Raw genomic sequence first — 9,175 nt, 5'->3', positions numbered from 1 at the left:
TGGAACTTTGTGCGTCTGCATCCATAAGCAAAAACAAATCAGGACAGGCCTTCCACAAAGTCAGCAGCAATATGTACCAATTCACAGGCTCAAAAATATCCTCTTCGTCTGGCCAGGTTCTGGTCAGCTCAATATGGGTTGCCTCACTTAGCCTCACCAGGGTACCAATTGGCTGCCTCACCTTTCTACCATGGGGCCCATCCCATATTCTCAATAACACTAACCCCCGGGGGCTGGGCCAGGCCATAGTCTGTTTCTGCACAATCTATGCGTTTCACACCAGCCAACCCACTCTCATCTTCTCTAGTCCCTGTGAACTATGTCCACAGGGGTCAACTATGTCCACAGGGGTCAGTGGCCACACTCAATACATCTCTCTATTGTTGCTTTCTCCCTCTTTCAGTAGACAAATAGATCCAGGTGGTCACCTAGCAAGCCACAGGCTGGCCCACAAACTTCCTTTCACATTCAGTTCTAAAGAGGAGAGTTTCCTCATGGCTCCAAATTTTTCCAGCTTCAAGCACAAACCACTAGTTCAAAACTCCCATTTCTTTCTTCAGCCTGTTCACAGCTCTCTGAGCTAGTCCTGTCAAATGCAAATATACTGAGCACTCAAGGCAATGGGTGGGGCATATCCTTTCAGAGTCTTCTTTGCAGGCAATTCAATTCCTATACCCATTTAAAGACCCAATTTAATGGTTGAAGGTGGTGGGTTTGCCAACTCTATTGTCATACTTCTCAATCATCCTTTCTATCACACATACCAATAACAATAGACAGTAGAAATCAGTATATACCTGGTAGAGTCAGACCCTAAACACATTCTTAAAACCGGCAAATCCAATCTTATCTTTTTTTCAATCTTATCTAAACTATCCCATTCACATGCAATATGGCCTCAGCCTCTGGCTGCATCAAGCTAGGGCTGGCCCTTCTGTCGGTCACTTTGACCAAGCAGCACAGTCTCAGAGGAGAAGTTCAAGGGGCCATGTTGCCCCCTAAGCTCAAAATCTACATTAATCACATTCACTTTCACCATTTCAGACAGGCATAACCAAAGACAAATTCTAGGAATCAAAACCTTCACTTCTTATGTTTTTTTCCAGAAAGCAATCAAGCAAACAGTGGGACCTTATCCCACCTCCAGCTAGCCAAAGAAAACCACCATAAGGTAGAGGCCACACAAGCATCCACGCTCCATTTTTATGGTTTGTTTCTCTTTGACCCCACTCCCCAGGTACTATATGGATTTGTTTCTTAGTCAACATGGACTATCACACACATCAAGCAGTATTGTACAACTGCTACCACAGCCAGTTTCAAAACATTCTCTTTTTTACCCCCTGCTTCCCCACGCACAAAGGAACCTGATTCAGTAATTAATTTGGAAAAAGAAATGGGTAAAACATTCAATAAACGTTTTTAAATAAGTAAGAATAGGAACTTGTACTACTAGGCATAGAAATATAGCCTAAAGATAAGGAAATATTTTAATTTGGGCACAAATGACAAAGGGATCTAATGGAACCAAACTATACCATTGGCTTTTCAAAAGTCGAATTAAAGGATTATTCACTTAGTGGTACTGAAGGAACTAGTTAACAAGAACCAAGATATACACAAAGACAGATCTCCACCCACACTCGGAATCATAATAAAGTCCAAATAGATTATTATATTATACAGAATGAGATGACACATAAAATTAAAATGATAAAAGAGTCCACTTTGGGGGGGGGGTTGTTCTGGGGAGAAGAGCAGGCTCAGGAGGCCCGGGCACCACCCGCCCCCACACAGCACAGCCTGACCATGGCTACATGCCCAGGGCACAGCCAGCACCAACACGTCCCTGCCCGCATGCCTGAAACTGGCCCAGAGTGGTGCCCGGGGTCTCCTCGGAGCCCCACGCCGGCCGTGGGCCCCCTGGGAGCCAGGCTGGCAGGACCCTGCGGCAGCAGCACCCCCTCCTCCAGAGGGCAGGAAGCCTTAGCTTGGCAATGTCAGCTCAGCCCCCAGATCCCAGCATGCTCTGCCTCCGGGTCCCTTGGTCTTGCAGATGTTGGGCACCAACCACCGTGGCTCCCGGGCTCGTCAGGGACATGGTGGGGGCACCACACGATATCAGCTGCCCTGTGCCCAGCATGGCATGGCTGGGGCCTGACAGGGGAGGGGCAGCTGGAAAAGAGTCAATATTATAGATGAATAGTTCTGTTCTTATGGTAATGAACGATCTAAGTGTGGAAAGGAAGAAATTTTAAAGAAATAGTGACAATTTAAATATTCAAAAACTAGATTTCCACATGCCAAAAAGATCATACACTACACACTAACATTAAAGGCAGATAACTAATTTGGAGATGCCTGCAATAATAATGATTATCACTGATAAATATGAAAAATACTAACAACCAATGTAAAAGGGACATAGAGCGTCGATAGAAACTGCTCAGCAAAGCAGATATAAAGGCTCAATCTCACTTGCACCAAATATTGGTCCAAAAACAATTGGTTAAGCTCATTTTCAATCAAATAAGTGAAAAGTAAAACAAGATGCCATTTTTCTCATCAACGAAAGTGGTAAGGTTTAAACTTCCTTTTGAAAGAAAGAGAGAGAGAGAGAGAGAGAGAGAGAGAGAGAGAGAAAGACCTGCTGTACCGGTTGAGACTAGCGGACTCCCCAAGACTGCTGCCCTGAGATACTTGCCAAACTTTGAACCAAACCCACCCTGAGGTCCCTCTGGGGCGGAACAACCAACTGGGTCAAAAAATAATGAGCATCACTCGTAAATACCATGCTCTTTTAACAAATTCTCTATATGAGACCAAATAACCAACCGACATTTAAGAGACCAAACAATTACTGTAAAACCACGATGAGACTGTGAAGGGGAAGGGAAAACAGATGAACAGAAATAGAACATTCAAACAAGAATAACGAGAACGGGGCAACGAATGTACAATGGTGCTTTACTCAGTTGATGTACGTATGGAATGTGAAAAGAGTTGTATGCGCCCCAATAAAGTAATTTATTAAAAAGAATAATGAGAACGTTCGCACATCGTGAGCAATTTCATCAATGTCGCTGAACAACTTGTGTGGAAATTGTGATATGGGAACCTAAGCCGCTGCATAAACCTTCACCAAAAAACAATAAAATGTGTTTTTAATTGGCTGCATGATTTTATTTAATGATAATATCGTTTCCCCCCACTTCTAAAAGCAGAGAATTCCTTTGAAACCTTCCATAAATTGGAATGGGGAAAGTAATCACCATTCAATTTTCAGCCTCCCCAGACACACACACACACACACACAGTAAATAAAAAATAAGCAAATCACATCATATCCAATAACACAAAAAGCCTAGAATAACACTAACATGGAGTGTTCACGGACATAGTTCAAAGCTAAGGCAGCTTGATGCTGAAGTGCTGAGAGTAATTCCTGAGGAAGGAGCTTGGCCCCTGTGCTCTCTCCTTGCCCGGCTGTCTGCTGTCTCTTCAATGGCTTGCTGCAAAACCAACACCGAATTCTACTTTGGCTTTTTGCCTGTTGTCGTAAAAGCAAAATTCCTCTTTGGGTTTTCCTTCAGTCGGTGAAACTGATCTCACTGTAGGCTCTGCATAAAAATGAAGTCGCCTTAAACAAACTTTTAAGACAGGCTATCCGCATTCACTCTAGCCAGGATGCACTGAGAAGAAGGATGCTCTGCTGGACCGGTGAAAAACCAACAGCAAGCAACAGTCTGGACAGCAACTTAACAACATCTATCCCTTGCTTTATAATGTATAAGCTTTTACAATTTCAATAGTTTATTCAATAGCAAGTAGCACTTCTCTAATTAAAAAAAATACATATCTGTCAAATCAAGTAGTAGAGGGCCAAGTTAAGCAATCATTCAATTTCCCAGTGGAGATGTGTAATTTCAAGGCTCAAAACAAGTTGCGTGCTTTTACAGCAGAGGGACCCTCGGGGCTCAGCGTCAGAGGTGGGCTTTGCCACTTGCTGCATTCAAGGATCCATCAAAGGGCCCAGATCTGGGCATAAAGGCAAACCAGTTGCTCCCCATAGCCTTGAAGCTCCAGAGGCAGAGTGGCTTAGACATGTTGTGTTTTTTTTCCTCATCCACTCCAGTGGCTTAATCTTTTCCTGAAAGCCAATGATTATCAGATTAGGAGGACGGGTATCTTTTTCAAAGAGAGCTCTTCCCACTGGGAAAAGAATGTTCTCCCAGAAATGCCAACATCTAATTTGTTCTGAAACCTATCGTACTCTTAAAAGTGGAACAAATGTTTCTCTTAACAAAATCAACTCTATGAGCTCAAATGGTCAACATTACTTTACAGCAAAGGTTTAAGCATAAGGAGGCACGGAAGGTTGAATAACCAGTGTATGTAATGAGAATTTTGGGTTTTTTTTTATTCTCTGCATGGTAGAAGAATCAATGTTACTGAACAGCTTGGGTAGAACTGGTTGAATGGAGTCTACACTGCTGTGTAAATCTTCACTGAAGACACGATAATGTTTTGTTTTTTTTAAGTGGAGCAAATTGCTAAGCATCCCACAGAGGATTCCATTCCATCTGCTTCCGGCCTGGACCAAAGCTGAGGATTAGGAGAAACAGCCAGGAGCCTCAGAAGATCAGTCTGAGTGACTGTACCCCCAGCCCCAGCCCCTACCTCTTCCCTGGGAAAGCCCGCAGCCAGTGCTGGAAAGATGTGAAGATGCTCCTCCAAGTGGCAGCGGAGGGAAGGAGCTTCGAAGAGGAGCCCACTTCTCAAACATTCTCCCTGTACAGGAGTCTGAAATAATCCAGCTTAGTTTCCCCTCACCAGCATCCTCTCACCCACCCTCCCTGTTTGCTAAGGACCCTCTGGGAAGATATTATAGACTTTATTTTGTCCCCTTGATCAATGAAGCAACTCCAAATCAATGTAGCACTTTCAATCTCATAGCCAGTTTACAGTTCTTCCTCCCTCCCTTCCACTTCACCCCAACCCATGACCGATTTCAACTCCAGCTTCATGGCCTGCCATGAAGGAAGAAGGGGGTACCTGGGTCTGAGTGCACCTCACCATCCACTTCTTCAGGTCTGACTCTTCCTCCAGGCACCTCGGGTTTGAACTTGACTGTCTGATGCTGGTGACTTGTGTGTGCACACACGTTTTCATGAGGCATGATCACGTACACCTTGGCCTCTTCACACTGGACTCTCTCAAAGAGAGGAGTGGTCCACTCAGACCCATCAGCTCCCCACACCCCTCCCCCAGACACTGCTCTACCGTGGAAGCCCCCTCTTGGGATAACCAGATAACAGTTGGGACAGTCCTCTGTTCGTCACAAAGACTCCATGCTCCTGTCCATCAAGCCTCGGGATCAGATGAGGTCTGCAGGTCTGCCTTCTGCAGGCCTCAGCCAACAGACTAGGGAAAGTATGTTTATCTTTCTAGAGACATTGTCCTTCCATCTATCTCTCCTTGCTGGTGGGGGCTCCTCCAAGACACCTCACGCCTGCCAACACGTTCAGACTAGAGGTAGGACCAAACTCCATGTGGTCATGCGCTATAAACTCCAAAGGACACATCGAGCCCTAAAGGGAAGTCTTCGTTAGTATCACAGACAGTGATGCTGACTGCTCAGCAGGCACTCAGTCAGGCTACAACATGCCCCTCGGAGCCCAGGTGGTATAAGGGGCCACACACTGAGCTGCCAACCTCAGGTCAACACTTCGAAAGCACCAATGGCTCCGAAGGAGAAAGATGACACTTTCTACTCCCATAAAGAGTTGACAGTCTCAGAAATCAGAGGGGCAGTTGTACCCTACCCTACAGAATCACACTGAGTCAGAATCGAATCATTAGCAGTGAGTGTGACGGGTTTTTTAATAGGTACCCCCTGTCATCTTTCCTTGCAGGTGGCCCCAGTCTCCGCAATGGAGCCGCACAGTGTCCCTTCCTTTGGCTTGTAGGGAACAAAAAGTCTTCCAACTCAATCAAGTCCCTCACCCCCAGGCCAAGACTCCACATCCCTCTCTTTATATTGACTTGGGGACTTAAGATTTGAGGGCACCAAGGACGGTTCTACCTTTGGGAAAATCCTGGGCTCCAAGCTTTTTGTGGCTCACTTTAAAAGACCGACTGTCTGCCACTTCTCCCGAATTGCAAGCTGAATGCTCATTCAGGGAAAATAGAAAAACCTCATTGAGCATCCTGTTCACTTGCTGTGGTGGTCTGGAGGACTGGTCTCAATTCCTCACTCCTCCATGGCATGCGTATAATCCACGTCTTAGCCACGTAACACGGCGGTGGCTTGCACTACGTAAGGAACATGCTTCCTATCCCATTGGTGTTGGGATGAACCATGAGTTGTCTTATCAACAATGGCAGAGATGACATGAGCGGAGGTTTTAAATACAGTGTCACAGTTTGGCTTCCCTCTTGTCATCTCGCCCTTTGCTATGTGCACATCTCTCTGGTAGCTGCTAGCCCAAGGAGGTCGAAAGACACATAGAGCAAGCCTGGACCCGCAGCCTGAAGAAGCACCACCGGTTTCCTGGAAACTCATGTTTCACGTGTGGGCCACTGACATACCTGGGCCTATGTGTTATGCAGCAATACAAGGAGGCTTCTAAACATTTATAGAAAAATTCAACTATTTTTGTCCTATTTTTCCATAACCTTTTGAACCGTCCTGGTATGACAGATCATTATACTTGCTGCAAGGGGACCTTGGGGTTATAGTGGTAAACCCTCGCTTTTTATGTGGGAGACCGATGTTCTAGCATCCCCGGTCAAGACAACTCAGGAGCAGCCCTCCCGGTCGGTCATGGGTGACTAGGGTGATGAGCGGTTTCCGCCGAGCTTCCAGGCTTGGTTGACTCGGAAAAGAAGCCTGATGGTCTGCCTCTGAACATCCGACAGTTACAACCCAAGCGAGCACAGCACTGCAATGCACAGCAGACTGGCAGGATGGTACTGAGCCAGGCAGTTTTCCATTCTGTTGTGCATGGTATCGCCCTGAGTCAGGGGCCAACCGAACATCCACCAATAACAAGATACTGGTTCTATGCTCAAATCATGCTAAACAAGGAGTTCTCTTCGTTAATTGATTCGTCTTAACAACTACAGGAGATAGAGCAATATTAACATTCCACTTCTCTTACAGAGAACCATTGAAGCGCCAGTAGGAAGTGAAGGCATGAGGCTTGGTGGCGTAGCGATGTATGTGGCGGGATGCTAACCACCAGGTCAGTGGGTCAAACCCATCGGATACTCTAAGGGAGAAAGATGGAGCTTTCTGCTCCAGTAAAGATTACGTCTCAAAAAAAAAAAAAAGATTCAGTCTCAGACCTGAAGAAGCAATTCTACTCTCTCTTCTGGGGCCCTGTGAGTTGGAATCTCTCTGAGGGCCGTGGGCTGGGGGTTTTGTTTTGTGCGCTTAACACATGCAGGAGGCAGGCTTCCAGCCCAGCAAGCCAGCTCCAGAGCCTCCACTCTTCCCACCGTGGAACAAGGAAAAAGGGGAGGAAGTTGCCACCTGGTCCTCCTCTCAGCCTGTGTTCCAGTGTTGACCTTGTGTTCAAAGTCTCGAGGATCTAAGAGCTCCCAATAGGCACAAGCCTTACCAGATCCCAAGGATGGAGGCCACTGATCAAGTCCTGTCAGCTCATGCCAAGAGAATGAGACAGGCTTCGCTCCCAGAATACATGGTCCTTTGCTGAACCCTGAGGAGGGGATGCCCCCCCCCCCCGGGAATCCTAACGGAGGAATAATCCTGCCATTGTGAGGAGAGTTGTGCAGTGTTCTACACACTATTGCAGAGTACCCCTCATTCCGTCTCTTTGTATTCCCTCTGAGCAAACGTCTCCGCGCTTTCTCTGCTAGAAATTAGTGCACAATCACCAGCGGCTGGGATTGTACAAATAGCTTGTGAATAACAAAGCACTATGCTGCCCAGTGTTCAAACACCACCACACAACACAACAAAGCCGCCTGGGGTGCCTGCGCTGATTCACAGCCTGCCACCGGAGGAATGCCAAGGAAGTCCCCCCACTCGCACCTCATTTCATAAGAAGACAATAGCAGAGAGCTGGAGCCAGAATGGACTTTTTTTTAACTCAACTTGCAAGACGTACGATGCCGTGGGAGATGGCAAAGCCCTGTTCTTTGGCAGAACAGCGCATCGATGTGATTCAAGGATGGACCTCTTGTTGAAGTGGATACGAAACACAGAGGACAACCAAGTGTGTGTGCATGCGAACCCCAGCCCCATTGTAAATTTCTAGACTGCACACTCCATGAAGTCAGAGATCATACCCTCCTTGCACAGCGTTACCCCCAATGCCAACCCAGTCAGCAGTCAACGAACTTGAACTCCTCAGGAAAGGAAGAGCAGACAGAAAATACCAGATCTTCAAAGTCGCTAACACTCACCAACGAAACTGTGGTCTTGAATTCAACAAGAGAAGCCAGGTGGACATCAATGGGCTTTACCTACCCAGCAACTAAACCTTCTTCTTTTTGGTATAACAATATGCTAATTTTCCTCTCCTCTTCCACGCAGTTCTTGGGAGTAAGAATCAGGGAGCCATAAGGTACCAGCACAAGACTGGTAAACCAGGCAGCCATCTCTTCTCTCATTAATTTGTACAATCATTAATTGTACAAAACCAGGATACAGTGGAAGGGATTCGGCAGCTTGGAGGTGTTCCAAATGGCCCTCTATGAAAGAGAGGGAGCAGGCTGGCCTTCCCACAGACACACTGGAGACTTCACCAGAACACAATGTAGAAGGGACATCTGCACTGCCTCTGGCCCACTCATCTGTTCATTCGGCTGAACTCCCTCCCAGAATCCTTCTTTAGAGACCAGCCCTGGGCAGAGGACAAAACTCCCAGCTGGAAATGAAGAGCTCTGGTCACAAATCTGCCATGGAATCAAATGATCTTCCTTCTCGGGGCCTCAGTCTCTCCCACCCTAACACACCAGTACCAGTTGTCACCAAGCTGATTCAGACTCGAAGTGATCCCATGTGCATCAGAGTAGAACTGTGCTCGAGAGGATTCTCAGTGGCTGAGTTTGGGGATGTAGATTGCCTAGCTTTTTTTTTTAAGGGGCTCTGGGTGGCCTTGAACATCCATCCAGTTAGCAGCTGAGTGTTAAGCATTTGCACCCC

At 46.6% G+C, this 9,175-nt stretch overlaps 1 non-coding gene across 1 annotated transcript; it reads right to left on the bottom strand.

Moving 5' to 3' along the window:
- Positions 1–1,982: 1,982 nt before the first annotated feature.
- Positions 1,983–2,232, bottom strand: LOC142457644 (small Cajal body-specific RNA 6). Its single transcript, XR_012786343.1, has one exon.
- Between the last annotated feature and the right edge of the window lie 6,943 nt (positions 2,233–9,175).

Source organism: Tenrec ecaudatus, chromosome 9, assembly GCF_050624435.1.
Source record: "Tenrec ecaudatus isolate mTenEca1 chromosome 9, mTenEca1.hap1, whole genome shotgun sequence".
NCBI lineage: Eukaryota > Metazoa > Chordata > Mammalia > Afrosoricida > Tenrecidae > Tenrec > Tenrec ecaudatus.
This window is presented reverse-complemented; position numbering and strand designations above follow the sequence as displayed.